The 20,234-nt window shown below is 39.3% G+C and overlaps 1 protein-coding gene across 2 annotated transcripts in view; it reads left to right on the top strand.

The window, feature by feature from the left end:
* Nucleotides 1-20,234, top strand: part of DPP6 (dipeptidyl peptidase like 6) — a 609,699-nt gene that overhangs the window by 232,043 nt on the left and 357,422 nt on the right. The window lies entirely within an intron of this gene.

Here is a 20,234-nt window from a genome sequence, read left to right as displayed (position 1 = left end):
TTTTATCCCACCTTTATTATTTTAACGCATGACGTAAAGTGACAAATATATCCAGCACATTTTCCTTCCTCCCCCACAACAATCCTGTGAGGTGATTGGTTTCCCAGAGAGTGACTGACCCAAAGTCACCCAGTTGGCTTTTATACAGAAGGCAGGATCAGAACACACTGTCTCCTGGTGATTGGTCCAAAACCATCCAGTTGGCTTTCATGCCTAAGGCAGGACTAGAACTCATAGTCTCCTGATGATTGACTGAAGTCACCCAGCTGAGTTTCATGGGACTAGAACTCACTGTCTCCTGCTGGCTAGTCCAAAATCACCCAGGTGGCTTTCATGCCTAAGGCGGGATCCAAACTCAATTTTCTAGCCTGGGGCCTTAAACTAGACCAAACTGGCTCCCTCCCTATAAGATCAAACTGGCTTTCCAGATGCAAGGTTTTGAAGAATTACCCTATTTTGGACTTTCTGCTCTTCTGAGACAAGGAAACATCATAAATGTAAGAATTATGCACCAGGAGTAAATAAGGCATTGGTTATGTTTTAGAGTGGTTGTCACCTCCTTGGTGAAATCTTTATTGGGTACCCATGCCCTGTGGATTTTTTTCTGCTGTTAGTCTAATTTCTGGGCATATTGGCTAAGATACCGGCAAAGCAGTGGTGGGTTCAGGATCCCGTTGCAACCTGTACGCTGCAATGGGGCCGGGTGTCTACCTCAAGCAGGCGTGCTGCGCACACATGTGCATCCACCACCCTGTGACGCTCTAGCTGTTTGGCGGAGGTCGCGCAGGCACTGGTGGGTGGACCCTCCAAAACACCATTCCAGTACGGTGACTGCTGCTCCCAGCTGCCACCAGTACGCCCGTACTGGGGCGTACCGCCCAGAACCCACCACTGTTGCAAAATTATTAACGATATTGAGGCCAAATTCGTCTCTCTTTCGCCCTTGTTTCCAACCTCCTCACTCCTAACAAGCTATTTACCCATTGCACTCATGGCAATAAGCTTGAATTTAGGCTTAAAGCGAGAAAAGAGAAAACATGGAAACATTCTGTCCTGATGCTTATTCCCTGATTAAGAGAAACATCATTTATTTATTCGTGACCTATACTGTGTCAAGCTGTAATCACAGATTCTGGTGTTTTGTAAGTTACTTGCAAAGCTTAACAAAAGCAGCGTCTTATGGAGGCGTATTGTGCCAAGGCTGTGAGGAAATGTAATATTTAACTTGGCCTGAAGGATGTACGGGATAAAAATTGGAAAGCACTTGATGTTCTCCATACAAATTAAAAACATCTACACTTCTAACTGAAGTACTATGCTATTTTCCTGAAGATGTAATAAGCTCCACTTGCTTGTTCTATGCACTTGTGTTGATAGGTATTTAATGCCTTCCTTGCCTGTGCTTGGAGTCTAATTTACTCCTACGACTCCTAAACTTGATCAAAGCTTAAACAGCCCTGAAATAATAATGCCTCAGCTTGAAGCCTATTAACATTCATAACAAAACTTCCCCGCAAAGTGAAATAAATAAAGGTAGAAAACCGAAGGACATTGATAAGAAATGTTTTACTTGACTCTGATTAGAAAGTGCAATCATTGAAACATAAAGAAATTAGGAAATGGTTGTTGGAAGGTGGAATGGGTAGGGAGGAATGAAAAGGAGGCAGAGAAAAGATTTCAGACTTTCTGGCATTGTGAAGTTTTGAAATGTTGTAGCTTGGAAAAATAAAAGCCCCTGGAAAGTAAAATTGAGGTAGGGTTTGTTGAGGCATAGCAGCATACAATGATAGCTCATCGCGTGTAAATCAGCAGGGAGCTGTAATCTGTGGTTAATTTGAATGAAGAAGGACCAATTTGCAGTTATGAATGCATATTTCAGTCTTATGGTCTATCCAAGTCACATTAAACCAATAAAAGGGAGGTTATTTTGTGTGAATTTCCTCTTTGTTCTTATTTATTTATTTAAATCTATATGCCTCCCATCTCACTGTTGAGCAACTCTGGGCTTGCAACATCATTAAACAGCAATAACTATTAAACTATTAAAATATTTACAGTGAACGTCAAGCTAGCTAAGAAAGGAAAACATAAACAGGGTGGATGTGGACTTTCCTTAGTCTGCTAACATGGATTATTAACCACACCCACAGTGGGATGCCTGTGTCAGGATTCTTCCTATTTTATTTTGTGTGGCTGCTATATGAGAGTTTCATTTGCCCTGTTTACACTTCCACACACTATTTCAAGAATTGGCTCAGTGGCTAAAATGCTGAGCTTGTCGGCAGTTTGAATCCCTAGTGCCGCATAACGGAGTGAGCTCCCATTACTTGTCCCAACTTCTGCCAACCTAGCAGTTCGAAAGCATGTAAAAATGCAAGTAGAAAAATAGGAACCACCTTTGGTGGGAAGGTAACAGCGTTCCATGCACCTTCGGTGTTGAGTCATGCTGGCCATGGAAGCATCTTTGGACAGCGCTGGCTCTTCGGCTTTGAAACAGAGCTTAGCACCACCCCCAAGAATCGGGAACGTCCAGTGCATATATGTGCGGGGAACCTTTATCTTTAACTAGCTTTGGCAAGGCATAGATACACGTCACTGTTAATTCATAGTGTATGGCATTAGAAACATAGAAAACTGAAAGCAGAAAAGGAGTAACAGTCCATCAAATCTGCCATTTCAGTCATACATCGTAGCTGACCAACCTCATTGGCAAAATTTGCACTTAGAAGAGAATATTTGTAGCTCATGGTTGAACTGTTTGGCCCATAGTACACTGTGAGTTTGGTAATTTTCTTACAGACGTTTCATTACCAAGCTAGGTAACATAATCAGTGCCCCGTTGTTTCTGAATTTGGTAATTAAACATCTGCAAGAAAACTACCAAGGAGAGAGCACCAAGGACCTCACCAAATTTATATGTATGTTAATCCCAAAACAAACAACTCACTTTAAAATTTAACTGTAGATCACATGTTACTTCAGAAGAGTTCTGCTGTTTTGATTCTCCAAAATAAAATAAAAAGGAAGAGAAAACAAATTCAAGATTTAGGTGTCGTAGAGAGTTGAATGAACACTAAGCAAGACATGAGTAATAGATGGTTCCACCTGCTTTCTGAATGTCTCATTCTTTGCTCTTTGAGAAGACCTGAGGCCTTATCAGCAATATTGGGGGAATGTTATGCGCTTGGTGCAATGGTACCAAGATGGTAGTCCATCTTGAACAGGGGTGTCAAACTGGCAGCCTACGAACCGGATATGTCACACGCAGGCCACGCCCACCCCAGCTCTGCAAAGTGGGGGGGGGAATGTTGCGATACGACACATGATGGCAACGTGATGCCGTGAGTTTGACGCCCGTGATCTAGAATTATTATAGGATTACATTTAGTTATAAACATAATTTGAACAATGCTTATTCTCTGTCCAGAGAAAGAGCTCATCCCTCAATTTTTACGATGAAATAAAATTGCCTTTTCAAGACTTAGAGGTAATATAAATTTGGATATTGTGATCAGTGAGCTGGACATGGTCTTCATGAACCACATAAATGTTTTTGAGACTTATTATTAACATGAGGGAACCATTTGATGAAGCATTTTTTGCTGATACAAGTAAGGACATCTGTGAGTGTTTTTAAATAGTTTTGAGTTTCATACACCTGGAATTTTGTAGACATTGAGAAGAGAATATACATAGATCAGGATTGAACCTTTGAGTTCTTTGTCTTCTTTGAAAGCATTTGTAGACATTTTGTTACCAGGCTAGATAATGTTAACAGTACTAGGAAGAGTGGGATTCCTGTTACCATAGTTAAGTGAGGATCATGGGTCATTAATCGAGCCCTTGTTTAAATTTCCTGCCAGCTTCCAACAACCAAAGTAAGTGGGGAAGACAGCAGGAAATCAAAGAACAGATGGCTCACAAGTAAGTTGGCAGACAAGTAAGTAGCTACTGCTGGGTTGGAGATGGTGCATGAGGGTGAGCGAATGGCCAGGAAAGGCACATAAATGGTGGGGGAGACATGGGTGGAAAATGGTTTTTTTTTTGGCATGGCTGCTGCCAGTGGAGCAGAAAAGTTTGTAAATTGTGATCATGTGAACTTAGGAAGTGCGAGTCAATTGCCAAGGGCCCAGATTGTGATCACATCACTATTGGGGTGCTGGGAAAACCATAACTTTGAGGACCAGTCATATCCACCACTTGTTCAGTGCTATCATAACTGAACGAATGGCCATTAACTGAGAAGTATCGGTAGACAGATATGGATGTAAATAAGTCCGTTTGGTTTTGGATTTCAGAATACAAGGATTTAGATAGACCGGTAAAATCACCTTTTTATTTTTCTTATAACCGAAACCTAGTATGGGTTGGACAGAATCTTATGGGCAATGTTCTTTGCATTATTTTTTGTACAGCCACGTGTTATTGGCTATTTTATGCTGAGCTTACAACTGCTCTGCTATTGGAAGGAGCACTAAAAGCTAAGAGTGCTTTTTATTTTGCACAAGATTTTTACAACAGAACTATTTGGAGTGTCTGTGTTTTTTTTCCCCTTCTGTCTGGACCGTAGAGCATACTTAGATTTGCACAGGATATACATTTAAACAGCTGTTGGAGATGAACAAAGTACAGTTATCCAGAGCTAGCAAAGTTAAAAAAATTTGGAGGGTAAGTTAAATAGTAATATTGCTTTCCTTTAGAAAAATTATGATGTCATAATTGGAAGTAAATGTTGAAAAGAATGTGCTGCATGTTGGAAATAGTCTTTAAGGTAAAAAGTCTTTTACCAATGACTGTTGGTAAAAGAAATTAACATAAATTAATGTTAATGTAAATGTAAGTTTCTTTCCTACTGTGTATCTCATACCTCTCTCTCTCTCTCTCTCTCTCTCTCTCTCTCTCTCTCTCTCTCTCTCTCTCTGTACATCTGTATACCTGCTTACAGTTGCATAAAGTTGTTTTCATTTTAGGGAAACTATTGGTAAAAAAAGGATTTTTAGTGCCTAATTTATTTCTGTAATTCATTTATTGGACAGAAAGCTTTCTAAAGCATGTTGGAATTAAAGTAAATTATTTTAATGGACTAAATAATTTTGTAAATTACCCTTCTAAACATCAGTTTAGCACATAATACAAGATAAGCAAAATAGTTTGCTTTAAAAGATTGAACTCAATTAACAACATTTTTAAATGTACACAACTGTACTGGCAAGATTGCTAAAGAGCAAACAAACAAAAGGTATTATATTGAATAATTCCTTCTGTTTTCTATTCTCACTGTTTGGAATATAACTAGTTTTGGAGACAAAACATTGTGGAATATGAATAATAGCCTTGGATTATTCTCATAGTAATTTCATTTTACCTAGGGCAGCTACAGGTTGTTTACATATAATGAGCATAATAATTGTAAGAGCCACTTGGATGGATTTTCCATTTAAATAAATTATATTAGTCCTACAGAAATAAATCTGAGATTCATTTGCACGCATCAAACGAAATGGCTAAGATTACAAGAATTTCCTTTCTAAAAAGACATAGGAAATTTTTCAGTTACGCTTGTGTAACATCCATCTGTAGTAATGATTACTTTAAAAAACTGGAATAAAAATATCATTGTGCATGTTCCAATGAATCAGTTAGACTTCAATTACATATATTTGATAATTTGAAATAATATAAATGAATATAAGCAAAAGAGATATAGAAGATATAGAATTAAGCAATCAATAATATTTATTCAGTCAATGACCTGTAAAAAATAAAGCAGAGTGAAATAAATAAATAAAATAATATTCTAATAACTAGCAAAATAAATCACAGATAATAATATTCATTATTCCGTTCCTGTTAATACAGTTAACTGGATAATAAATCTAATACATTAATAGATAAAAAATAAAAAATAAAACTATATATCCTCTACAATTTATTAGGCAAAATTTATCAGATTTAATTCATTGCTTGACTGATACAAGGCACAGGAAAACAAAAAAGTAAAATTTAAGTCATTCTGTCTTAAATTAAGAGTTCAAATTATTCCCTATTCAGCCTCCTAATTAGCATCAAAATGAGTCACAAAATTCAAAAAGCAAATTAATATGCATGCCCAATGTATTGCAAGACTTTGGATTTCAAAATATGAGGATTGGTTGAAAAATCCCCAACCTGAATAATGAATGTTGGAACTGAAGCAGCCTTCTGGTGATGCTGAAAACATTTTAGCCTCTGCTTATGCCTTAGTTCACTTCCTCTTATTTAAATTGCATTTCCGAAATGGAATTATTTATAGTATTTAAGCTTTCTGTTGAGTATATAATGGGTGAAAATGCAGTATCTTAACAGAGCTAATAAAGTTTTGGACTGAGATTCTGTAAAACAGGACTGAGATTGGCTAATGCTCAGGGCTTGGTTTAATTTTATTTGATTGATTGCAGCAGTATATTGCCATCGCCTGAATCTGTTAATTAAAGTATACTATGATTATACTGTTGTTTTTGAAGTATGTTGCATGCAAACTTTAAATTCACAAATTTATCATGGGATAATTACCTAAGATAACATGTAATTTACACCAGAATTAAGGTATATTCATTTTCTGTAAGTGGATATTATAAAGTATTCAGAGATAGAGGGTAATTTATGCTGCCCAAGAATCTTTTTTCAATAGGCATTGAGAGCATTTCAATTTTGTTGGAACATTTTTCTGGCCTATAAGTAAAAATGCTTTCCTCCTCCTCCTCCTTTATAATATTCAACCATTGAATGCTTCACTTTTCATTGCAGACTACTGTTAGGAGTGCTTTCTTTAAAAATTTTAAGGGTGCTTTATTTTATGGTTTTCCCCCAGTCCAGTTTTCTTTTACACCTGTTCCTTGTCTTGTCATATTGAGCATTCAAGTTAAATAGACCAAACTATTGTAGGATAGGGGAAAAACTGAAGGTACAAACTTCCTGTCACCATTTTAACTGCTTTGATCCATTTGGATGAGTTTCTTTCTCTGATCATTAAGTCACTGAGGGGATTCCTGCCTCTCTTCTCTGATTGTTTCCTAGGGAACATCTCTTCCCTCATCCCCCAAGTTCCTTCACACATTCTACAGGTAATGCTTGACTTACGACTACAATTGAGGCAAAATTTATCTTGCTAAGTGAAACAATTGTTAAGTCAGCTTTACAACCTTTCTTGCCACAGTTGTTAAGTCAACCAACCAATCAGTCGGAATAGAGCTGAAGGGGATCTTGGAGGTCTTCTAGTCCAGGCCCCTGCTCAAGCAGGAAAATCCTATACCATTCCAGACAAGTGAATGTCCAGTCTTCTTTTTTAAAAAAAAAACCTCCAGTGATGATGGCACTTATAACTTCTGAAGACAAGCTGTTACGTTGATTAATTGTTCTCACAGTTAGGAAGTTTCTTCTTAATTCCAAGTTGCTTCTCTCCTGGATTAGTTTCCATCCGTTGTTTCTAGTTTTTCCCTCTGGTGCAAAATAAGTTGACCCTTCCTCTTTGTGGCGTGCTCTCAAATACTAGAACAGGGGTGTCCAAACTTGAGAACTTTAAGACTTGTGGACTTCAACTCCCAGAATTCTGGCTGGGGAATTCTGGAAATTGAAGTCCACAAGTCTTAAAGTTCTCAAGTTTGGACACCCCTGTACTAGAATATTGCTATCATGTCCTTCTTTTTTCTACACTAGCCAAATACAAATCCTGCAACCATTCTTTATGTTTTGGTCTCCAGGCTTTTCATCACTTTAGTTTTGCTCTTCTTTGCACTTTTTCCACTGTGGTTGTGAAGTTAGTAACACAGTTGTTAAATGAATCTGGCTTCCCCATTGACTTTGCTTGTCAGAAGGTCTCAAAATTTGGCCCCATTGTAACTTTGAATGGTCAGTAAACGAATGATTGTAAGTAAAGGAAAGCTGTATTACAATACAGCAACAGATATACTGTGTCATTCACCTTTAAGGCATTTCTCTACAAGCCAAATCTAAACAGTATTTTATCCAGCTTTCTATAAGTTTTCCACACTTGGATTGGATGAACGAAATTTTCCTTCTAAAGGTGGAAGTACCCATGTATGCAATCTGGATGACCACTTTGGTTGACCAAAGTGGACGCAATGGCCACTTTTATTGTCTGGGATTGTTCAAAATGCTTAACATTCTGAGTTGTTTACACGATTGAGGTAGTCCTCGTTTAGCGCCTATCTCATTCAGCAAGCGTTCGTAAATGTAACAGCAAATAAATATGCGATCAAATTGTATTGGACAACAATTCATACTGGGTTGAAAGTAACATGGTGGGTAACAAGAGATTTACAGCGCCTTTTTGCCGGGAACCAGTTTTCAGGCTTGCAAATAGTGGGTTCGCTTAATGACCGTGGGATTTGCTTAACGACTATAGCATTTATAACCAGCAAAAAAGAGTGTAAATTGGATTAGTCATGAATGCCTTTGCCTTACGATTGTCATGATATAAAGTGGAAATTCTGAGCCCCACTACATTCCTAATATCAGGACTATCTACATTTGCAATCTGATTCTTTTACAGCAATTGCAGCATATTGCAAAAGTTGAGATTGCTGATAGATTTACTCTTTCACTTATCACTAGAAACATTGCTGTCTCTTCTTTTCAACAGATAATTACAATCTTATTCCCTCCTTCTTCCCCTTAGATATTATTATACAAATTCATTCAGACTCTCATTCAATCCACATCTTTCTTAATCTTCAAATCGATAAATCTTCATTGCGTTTCTTTGTGCTTTTATTGAAAAGTCCATCGGAGATTTTTTTTTCTCTCTGATGAAACAGTCTTGGCCATTTCTGTGAATTCTGACATTTCCACGATCCATCCCAGCACTGTGAGAATTTCATTAGCATTCTGTTGTTATGCACACAATAGTCGTGAAACATCATTTCTAAGCAAGTTTTACATCCCCCCCCCAAAAAAAACCTCGGAACATATTGATCTAATGATTATACAACACTAACATCTTATTTTATAACCTGTTTTTCTTAAGTTAATCTTACATTTGACTGTTTTATTGATGTAACTCTGATTATTCAATGCTATTAGCATTGCATTAGCACAGGGAACAATTGAGCTGCTAGATTGAAAGCAGTTGGGTATGAATCATCTGATTGGAATTACGAAGTGCTTCAAACGTAGCGTTGCAATATGGAATCTCCCAGGAGTCTATCTGTCATTGGGATAAACCACAAATTTTCTGAATCTGGATCTTCCCTCCATTCACTGTCATCTATTGCTTCAAAAATTTAGAAGTTTGAGTCATGCCTGATTTAAGCAAACATACATTTTGGAACATTACAGATTATCTTTGAATTATAACCTTTAGATTAATGACTATTTGAAACAACAGTAAAGATAGTCCTCAACTTACATTTAGTGACTGTTCGAAGTCACAACACTGGAAAAAAGTGACATGAACATTTTTCACACTTACAACCCATTGCAGCATTCCCAGGGTCACATGATTGAAATTTAGACGCTTGGCAACGGAATCATACTTATGATGGGTGGAGTCTCGTGGAGTCACATGTTCACCTTTTGCGACCTTATGACAAGCAAAGTCAATTGGGAAGCCAGATTCACTTAACAACCGTGATACTAACTTAACAACTGCAGTGATTCACTTAACAACTGTAGCAAGAAAAGTTGTAAAAGGGGGCAAAATTCAGTTCACAACTGTCTCATTTAACAACAGAAATTTTGGGCTCAATTGTGGTCGAAGTTGAGGACTACTTATACTGAAAAAAGTGACTTAAGTCCAGTGCTCACTCTTATGACGATTGCAGCATCCTCACAGACTTACGAGCAAAATTCAGGCGCTTGGAAAATGTCATGAATTTATGATGGTTGTAGTATCCGGTGTCACATGACCACTACTTGCAGAGTCAATGCAGGAAATCAAATACCTTTAATGGCCACATGATTCAGTGAACTGAAATTGGCAATCCACCACTGGTGCAGATAACTAACAATTTGAACTGGTCTCTCCACACATCATCCTTAGTGAAGCATGCAAACCAGCATCTGTGTCAGATGAGGAGAACACGTCTTTCTCTTTCTATTCTGGCCACTTTTTACAGAGGCACAATTGAGAGCGTTTTAACAAATTGCATCACTGTTTGGTTTGGTAGCAGCAATGCCTCAGATAGAAAGTCCATACAGAGAGTGGTGAGGACAACTGAGAAGATTATAGGAAGCTTGCTTCCCATTATTCAGGATACTGCTGTAGGTGCTTAGAGCTCAAAGCATTGTTAGAGACCCCACACCCACTTCACGGTCTGTTTCTGTTGCTCCCCTCTGGGAGGAGGTTTCAAAGTATTTCTAGCAGGACTACCTGATTCTGTAATGGCTTTGTTCCCTACCTCAACCATCTGGAAAACTTGCAGCATTCATTTCTCTGCCATGTACATGTATACATCTGAACTAAACTGTGTTGTTTCTCTGTGTTATGTAACATATGTGGTATATGCATAATTTTGCATTTATTTATTTTGTCATATTTATGTAGTGTACATTGGAGGTGGAGACCCTTTGAGAGCTGTATGCAATGAAATTTACCATATTTTTTGGAGTATAAGACGCACCAAGGTTTTGAAGAGGCAAATGAAAAAAAGGTTTTGCACTCTGCAAACCTCCCCAAAATGGCCTGTTTTTTGCAAAAATGGACCCGTGTTTTTTTTTCAAAAAAAGGGCATAAATAGCCCTTAGGAGGCTTGTAGAGTGTTCCTAAGGGGGGGGGATGATTTAAAAATGGCCCATTTTGGGGGAAAATGGGCCCATTTTTTGTCATTAAAAAGGGCATTAGGAAGTTTATAGAGTGCCCCTGGAGGCTGGGGGGGCAAAATTGGCCCATTTTTTGCTCATTTCTGCCCTCCCTAGACCCTGGGAGCACTCTGAAAGCCTCCTACAAGCTATGCAACGCCATTTTGATGAAGGGAGCGGGGATTCAGGAGGCAGAAAAAGCTGTATTCAGTGTATGAAACGCACCCAGATTTTCAGCCTCTTTTTTTTTTTGAGGAAAAAAAGGTGCGTCTTATACTCCGAAAAATACGGTAATTTTAATATATGCCGATTAGTGTACATTCAAAGTGATAATAAAGTCATTCTAAGTCTAAGGGGTACATCGCCAGTGCTAGAAGGGAATGGGGTTTGTTCTTTTAGCACTTGTAATGTTATTTATTTATTTATTTATTTTTATTTATTTTATTTTATTTCTAGACCGCCTCCTCTCCCCGAAGGGACTCTAGTTGGGTAATGAAATATCTGCAAGAAAACAGCCAATCCCAGAGAGCACCAAGGACCCCCGTAGTTTTCAACCTTGAGCTACAGATATTCTTCTCTATTAATCTCCTTAGTTTCTAGATTTTAAGAGGCTGCTTTGCCTTTAGCCAGAATGTTGGACAAGCGTCAATAGGGATTAGCTCAGAAATCTGATTAACGTCTCCAGAGCTTCTCTTTCACTTCCAGGGCCGGTGTAGCCTTGAAACTTAATTTTTTCAGTTATAAAGAGTCTCTCTTAAGACCAAATGGAGCTTTGAACAAGCCAACCTTTACTTAGATCAGGGGTGTCCAAACTTGGGAACTTTAAGACTTGTGGACTTCAAGTCCCAGAATTCCCCAGCCAGCATGGCTGGCTGGGGAATTCTGGGAGTTGAAGTCCACAAGTCTTAAAGTTCCCAAGTTTGGACACCCCTGACTTAGATACTCAGTGGTAGAGATACAAAAAGAGAGATTGAACCGATAAGGATTTCCTTAGCAGAGAGAATGCAAATAATTTGGACAGCAGAGATAGGAATAAAAACTGGTACTGTGAAAGGAAAATCTGTGTGAAAGAACAAGAAAAGTCTCTATTGGCAGACCATTCTGCAAAGGCATTAGAAATGGCTGCACCTGGAAATTATGTTAAATTATGCAGTTGGTTAATTAAAATGTAATACTTGAAAGCAGAACAACATGCCCAGAAAGCAGGCAAACTCCAGTGGGCACAAGCATAAATTCTTGAATAAATAACCCATGAGAAACAGAATTACAGAGTAGGAAGGGACCTTGGAGGTCTTCTAGTCCAACCCCCTGCTCACGCACAAGACCATAAATCATTCCAGACAAGTGGCTGCCCAGTCTCTTCTAAAAAGCCTCCAGTGAGGGAGCACCCATAACTTCTGGAGGCAAGCTGTTCCACTGGTTTATTGTTCTTCTCAATGTAAGCACCTTCAGCCAGTCACTTTCTCTAAGAAGGATGCAGTGGCAATCTACTTCTGAAACCTTGCTAAGAAAACAGCGAGGACTTGTCCAGTCAGTCTCCCGGAATTAACTTGAAGGCACCCTGAGAAGTCTATTTCTGCAGACAACTACTTTTTTGATGGATGTGATGGTAGCAAAGCTCTGCTAATAATGATTGAAGGCAGGGGGGAACAAGAGATTTATTGTTTAGCCTGCAAGATGAACATCACACAGTAGCTAGAAACGGCAAGTTTGAAGTGAGATAATTGTCGTAATGCTTTACTCAGAAGCTGAAAGGCATATTTGCCTGCTGAAGATGTATTTGTATTTTTGTTCAGCGTTGTTTATCTCCCAACATCTGATTTGAATTGGTGCATGTACTGAGCAGAAGGACGGTGTGAGCGTAAATAATTTTAACTTAAAAGAGTATAAAGTATATGATATCCGTATAAAGTAAATTCAGGGTCTCAGTAGCTTTTTTTATTTATAGATAGGGCTTCATATTTTATTTCTTTTTATGACCCTGTAATCACTTTTATCGGGGTGGAATTGGGGTGACTGAATGGAGTTGAGCATTTACTGGCCAGATGCCCTTCCTGATGCCTATTGGAGTTTGCAGCAGATATTTTCTCTTTGCACCCTTTTAGAGAAAAATCTGCCGCTGCCTAGGATTGAACTTTCAACCTTCCAAATGGTGGGCAAGAATCTTCACCTCTAGGTCACCAAGCCATTCCTACAGCTAGGACTTCACATAATGTGTCAAAATTTGAGCCTGGTCATTTGTGCCTCAATTAAGAAATCTGGGTAGATTTCTTCAAAGAACTATTCATTGCGCAATTTTAATCTTTGTAGGTAAAGTGACACTATATCTGAATATCATTTTTGTGATCTTCGTGGCTTTTTAACATACTCTATTTCTTATTGGTTCCATTCAGGGGTGAAATGCTACCGGTTCGAGCTAGTTTGCCTGAACCAGTAGTAAAAGATGTTTGAAAAAAAAAGTAAAAACAGTTCCGATGATCAGCTATGCAACAATCAGCTGTGCTGCGTGATTTATATTTGATAGAAAGCAGGAAATCCTGCTTTCTAGCAAATCTAAATCACATGTTACAGCTGTTTCTCCCCCTCGCTGTTCTACTTACCTTTGCAGACTCAACTCTGGTTTAGCCGAACCGGTAGTGGTATGCCGGCCTGGATTGCAGAACCAGCATCAACCCAGGCTGGCCCCGCCTCCAAACCAGTTCCCTAGTCACCGCCGTCTCTCTTTTTTCTTTTTTCTTTTTGAGTTCTGTGCATGCGCAGAACAATTTCCATTAAACTGTGCACACAGTGCGCATCCAGCATGTGCATGAGCAAAGTGCGCACACAAGCAAACCAGCAGCAACGCCAACTGAAACCCCACCCCTAGTGTGTGGTATGCATGTGCGCATGAAGCAAACCGGTAGCAGACTTCAGAGCATTTAGCTCCTGGTTCCATTACATGGTAATCCTCGACTTACAACCACGACTGAGCTCAAAATTTTCATTGCAAAGCAAGGCAGTTGTTAAGTGAATCACTGCAGTTGTCAAAACGTGAATCTGGCTTCCCCATTGACTTCGCTTCTTAGAAGGTCGCCATGACCCCAGGACACTGCAACCATTAGAAAAATGAGCCATTTGCCAAGCATCCAAATTTCGATTATTTGACTATTGGGATACTGCAACAGTCATAAATGTGAAAAACAGTCATAACTCACCCTTTTTAATGCCATTGTAACACTAAATGAATGGCTGTGAGTTCAAGGACAGCTGTATTGTTAATGGTTGACCCTAAAAAGCAGAAACTGTTCTTCATTGTGGTGTCTATCTCCACTGTTTCAATAGAACCAGAGGTGGTACTCAGCCGGTTCTGACAGGTTCTGGAGAACCGGTAGCAGAAATTTTGAGTAGTTAGGAGAACCGGCAAATAGGCTGGCCCCGCCCCTGCTGCCTCCCAGCTGATGTTCTTTTGTTGCCCTGAACAGGAGAACAGAGCTGGGAAGCAAGTTAGTGGGGCATTGAGGGAATGGGGATTTTGCAGTATCCTTCCCCTGCCACCCCCAAAAAGCCACATCACACCCACAGAACTGGTAGTAAATTTTCTTGAATCCCACCACTGAACAGAACATCACTTTTGTTTGCAAGTATGACTGAATTATTTTATTAAACATTCTTCCAATTAATGTGTATAGGAGCTTCTATCCTTTTTTCATTATTATGTCAAGTGCTTTTCCTGAGTGATCAATAGCAGTCTGGAATGGTTTAGCTGATCCAACTTCTGATTATTATTTTGCAACCTTTAGCCAGCTGCAGTTTTAAGTGAAATACCTATTTGAAGACTGAGTATATTTTAATTATAGAGCTTATGGCTATCAAATCGATTGGGGAGAAAAGAAAAGAAAGAAACAAAATACAGCATGGTAAAGAATCATAATCATAAGGCATAATCAAAGAAGACTTGCACTGAATAACTGAAGTGGTATTGGTAGAAATAAAAAAATGAACTTTAAAATGCACCAGATAAGCTTAATTTGCTTCTTCTAATATAGAATCACTTCTTCTTCGACATGAGTCCCCAAAGAATGTCAAGTATAATTCTCAGAAAGCTAATATGAACATCAGGTGTGGACAGCTGTTCTTTAAAATGAAATAAAGTTTTTACAGCCATAAGGCTCCATAGATCAGCTTTTGCATTCCAAGCAAGTAAATTTTATTTCTCTGTAACAAATAAATACGACTTTTGGTAGACAGCTGATTCTGGTAGACAAAATCTTGCCAGGAGAAGAAGCAAAAATGAATTGATCTTCAGAGATATACTGACACAGTATAAAACTTCATTGTATGTTTTTAATATATTATAGATAGTCTTGAACGGGACACAATCTCTCTCTCTATATAATGTCTGTGTGTGTGTGTGTGTGTGTGTGTGTGTGTGTGTGTTTTCCAGCATAACTCTGGAACACCTCCAGTAATTTCAACCAAAACGTACCCTCTGGAGAAAAATATTTTGGGGGTAAGACACCCCTAAAACTCCTCAGGGTGTGTATTCTGTTAAGGTACAGCCTGTTGTGCCTTAAAATGTCTTCTATTGTACTGCCTAAAATGGCTTCTACCGTGCAGCGCAATGGAGTTGCCATGGTAACGGCTACATAGTACTCCACAAGGTGGCTCCCTCTAATGTAATTTCTAACATTAGAAATTACATTTGGTCCAGGAATTTTCCCCCTATAAATAAATACCCGGGCAACTCCAGGTTATCGACTAGTTTATAATAAAAAGAGAGACTGAATTAAAATAAGGAATTCTTGGATTGATTCCAATTACATGTTGTTCACTGACTGAATCAGTTTTTGTCATTTGGATCTTGACGATTATTTTTTAGCATAATTCAGAGCTACAAAAAGTCCCTCCCTCAACTATATCCTCTATTAATTGAATGGCAACATTTGGTAGGTGGGACATACATACATACATACTCTCAGCAAGAGGAATTAGTTACTCCATAATGTAGATGGCTGTAAAGATGTTTAGCAATTAATTTTATCGTAAATTAAAATCGGATTGCGTGCTGTCTTCCTTCATTTCTGTCAGATTATTGATGGGAGAGGCGTACAATAGACAGGATATGCAAATAGTCCCTTTAGACCAATTGGTAGTGGACCTTCCACCACTAAGCAGTGTGGTCGTTAATTGAGTTGTGTCTGATTTTATGACACTTTTTCTCCGACTCTGACTTCCACCATTGAACCTTCCAACAAAGGTTGCAAATCAGGTTGATATTCACTTACTTTCCCTACCGGTTCACAAATGTGAGTGTGCCCTGTCCACGCATGCACTCAGCCGTCCGCGCATGTGCTTTGATCACACATATGGCATGCATACATGCACACGGCTTGAAAACGAGCCTGGGCAAGTAGGCGGTCCCACTCGCGATTTCCACCACTGGTTCAGGTGAACCAGTCGTGGAAATCGCGAGTGGGACCGCCTACTTGCCCAGGCTCGTTTTCAAGCCGTGTGCATGTATGCAAGCCATATGTGCGATCAAAGCACATGCGCGGACGGCTGAGTGCATGCGTGAACCAGTCCGAACCGGCTGAATACCATCTCTGTTGCAGATGGCAATCATGTAACCCCAGAACACTGCAACTGTCACAAATACATGCCAGTTGCCAAGCATCTTAATTTTGATCAAACGACTGCAGCAATGCTGTGACAGTCATAAATTTGAGGATCAGTCGTAAGTCCCTTTTTTCCAGTTTCATCGTAGCTTTGAACGGACATTAAACAAATTGTCATAGATTGAAAACTACCTCTAAATAAGACACTAATATTTCTTCCTTCGATTCAAACTTTAAGTGACATGCTCCAGTATTCCATTTGCTAGATGTGATACTAATCCAATTCAAAGGAATAGCAATCAATTTCTGTTGATGTCAATTCAGTTAATGTCAGTCAGTTCTTTGGGTGTTCAAAGTCACCCAAAGAAACCAACTGTTATTCTTCAGGGTAACTAAAATATTACGTTGCTATGACCAATTATTCTGGTAATTTATCAACGTTTCTCTGGGACAGGTTAAGTGCACTTTACGTCTTTCTAGCAAGATTATTCTTAATGCATGGATTTCTGAATTATTCATAACTTGCTTTTTGGTTTTCTTTGTATATAGATTTTGTTTGCTAATGCACCTGATTGACTGTTTTGTGCACTAAAGCATTTATGTAGATAATGCTAGGAGGACTATAAATGCTAAATTATACATTCCAGAATTCTGCATTAAGATGGAGGACATTATTCACCACTTTATCTTTCAGTTTATAAAGTCGCAAACAGTTTCATCTGTCAGTTACTTTTGCACATTGCAAAGGTGATGCAGTTTAAGAAGTATGTGGCTCGTCAGACTGGCCATATTAGTAATAATCTCAATATGGCTGAGGGGGACTCTCAGTGGCTGAGACGCTGAGATTGTCAATCAGAAAGGTCGGCAGTTTGGGGGTTCGAATCCCTAGCAATGCGTAACAGAGTGAGCTCCCGTTACTTGTCCCAGCTTCTGCCAACCTTGCAGTTCGAAAGCATGCAAAAATGCAAGTAGAAAAATAGGAACCACCTTCGGTGGGAAGGTAACAGTGTTCCATGCGCCTTCGGCATTTAATCAAACCTTTGAAACGGAGATGAGCACCACCCCCGAGAGGCGGGAATGACTAGCACATACAGTATGTGCGAGGGGAACCTTTACCTTTACAGTATGGCTACAAAAGGGAATTTGGAGCACCAACCTCTAAAGGTGAGATTCTTTGCAGAGCCTCCAGAGTTAAAAACTACTTAGATTGTCAGGATTAAAATTAATGGCTGCATGAATCCATATAATATGAAACAAAGATTTGCATATGAATTTAGTTGGAGGCTGCTGCTCTTAAGTTCCAGAGTTTTTAGTCGAAATAAGGTACTCATAATTCTTACAGGTAGTCCTCAATTTACAGCCACAATATGGAGAAAAGTGCATGTTGCTAAGCAAGGAGGTTGTTAAATGAGTCATGCCCAATTTTGTGATTTTCTTGCATATGAGTTTTTGTCTTAGTTGTTAAGCAAATCGATGCAGTTGCTAAGTGAATCAGGTGATCTTTAAGCGAATCCAGCTTGTCCGTAGCTGGCTAGGAAGGTCACAAATGGTGATCACATGACCCTGAGATGCATCCGAAGTTTGGTCACATGATGGTGGGGATGCCAATATGGTCATAAGTGTAAGGACTGACCATAAGCCCCTTTTTCCTTTGCCATTGTAACTTAGAATGGTCACTAAACTAAACAGCAATAGCAATAACTTTAGATTTATGTACCGCTTTACAGCCCTCTCTAAGCAGTTTATAGTGTCAACATTCTGGGTCCTCATTTTACCCACCTCGGAAGGATGGAAGGCTGAGTCAACCTTGAGCCTGGTGAGACTGCCAAATTACAGTCAGTAGAAGTAGCCTGCAATACTGCACTCTAACCACTGCGCCACCGCAGCTCATGTTGCAAGGACTGCCTGTATACATAGTTACATTATCCCCACCAAATGCTTTTAATGAATTGATCAGATGGGGCTCTGCTGTATACAGGTACTCCTCGATTTATGACAATTGGGATCCAAATTTCCATTTCTAAGCAAGATAGTTGTCCTAAAGGTGCTTTTTTTCAAGAGGCAAGTCCAGTTGCCTCTTGAAAAAAGCACCTTTGGAAAAACCATGACCCAGATGACTGAGAATCTCCATAGACAAATCAAGATAGTTGTTAAGTGGGATACTGTTTTTATGACTTTATTTTTTGCCATGATTTTAAAAATCACTGCAGTTAATTGAATCACATCATCATTAATGAATCTGGCTCCCCACCCCTCCCCATTGAGTTTCTTATCAGAAGCTGAATGGGAAAGTCACAGATGGTGATCAGATGACCAAGGCACATTGCAACCATTGAAAATACACCCTGGTGGCCCAGGGCCCGAATTTTGATCACATGATCGTGAGACAGTTATAAGTGCAAGGGCCAGTTGCAAGTCCCTTTTTTTTTCATTGCCATTGTAACTACGAACAGTGGCTAAACTCATGATTGTAAGTTGAGGGCTACCTGCCTTTGTTTTTAGAAGTTGTGATATCAAATGATCATTTATAGGAAATAGGAATCACAAGTTAAAATTTGTCCTCTATTTTGAGGAGCTCCATAAGCAGCTGAACTACAAAACCCAAAATCCTTCACTGTTTGCCGCTATAGTTAGAGTTTCTGCAAATTGTAGTTTGGCAACATGCAAAAAGACCACTTGTCGGGGTTCCGACAGAAGCCCTAATTAAATCATGAGCCTCGAGCCAAGCTTCAAAAGAAATCCAGTTATTTATTAGGAGCAACATGTCAGCATGCACCCAAGTAAAGCCAGCTCTAACCCCATTAATTTATGGCCCAAGTGTGACCCTGTTTCTGCCCCTCCCCTCAGGTGTGTCATAAATCACATTCTCCAACAGAGCACTTTTGCGGGCTGTAGAGATCACGCCCCTCCAATTGTTGCAGGTAGCCTAGAAGACAGCCTTGAGAAAGATATGTGTGAAATGTGCTTCGGGTTGTAGCTGCCATTCTGCTCTGTCAGTTTTTCCCCCACCCTTGCCTATGGCAACTCAAGAGCAGGCCAGGGATGCTTTGCGAGTTGACACCACTTACACACTATTTTCCCATGTCTGACATAAGATTGCCTGTTACGCTGTCCCTAGAAATCTCTGCTTTTAACAACAGTTCTATGATCTGTTAACTAATTTCCCAGCCTCAGGGAAATATTTCACCTTCAAACTTTCCACCCATTATGAAGCTATTAAAAGTCCATTAATTCTTGAAGAAAATATATGACTACCTTCAATCTAAGAACTCATGTGTCAATCCAACACAATATATATTTGTGAATAGTTTTTTGAATAATTTACTGAGCGATGAGACTGATATATTTGCATTCATGAATCACCACTTAAAATAAGTTAATCCGAGTTCCCTCCATAAGCCAAACATAAGCAGGTCTACATAATCATGTTTATTGCAGGAAGCCCCCAGGTAATCCAGAAAATGCTTTTTGTAGTGGTGCAGATAATTCTCGCGGATGGTAATTGGGACCAAGTACTCAGTTGCTAAGCAATATGGTTATAAGGTGACCACGTCAACTTGTGGGGGAAGTTCCAGAAGTCCCAGTTGCCATTCATAGGCAAATCCATTGTGATCAAAGCATACAAAAGGTGATTGCCTTTTGTAATTTCCTGCTGGCTTCCCCATTGCTTGTCGGAAGTCAGCAATGAAGGTCAAAATGGCAATGATATTACCTTGGGATGCTGTGATGCCATAACTGCAAGCTAGTTGCTAATTGCCTGAATGGCACACATGTGATTACGAGGACACTGTGAAAGCCACAAATATAAGAACCCATTGTAAGGACCCCTTGTTCAATGCTTCA

This window comes from Natrix helvetica (assembly GCF_964273705.1).
Source record: "Natrix helvetica genome assembly, chromosome: Z".
NCBI classification, from domain to species: domain Eukaryota; kingdom Metazoa; phylum Chordata; class Lepidosauria; order Squamata; family Natricidae; genus Natrix; species Natrix helvetica.
The sequence above is the reverse complement of the archived record's forward strand: the minus strand, read 5'-3'. Positions and strand labels throughout refer to the sequence as shown.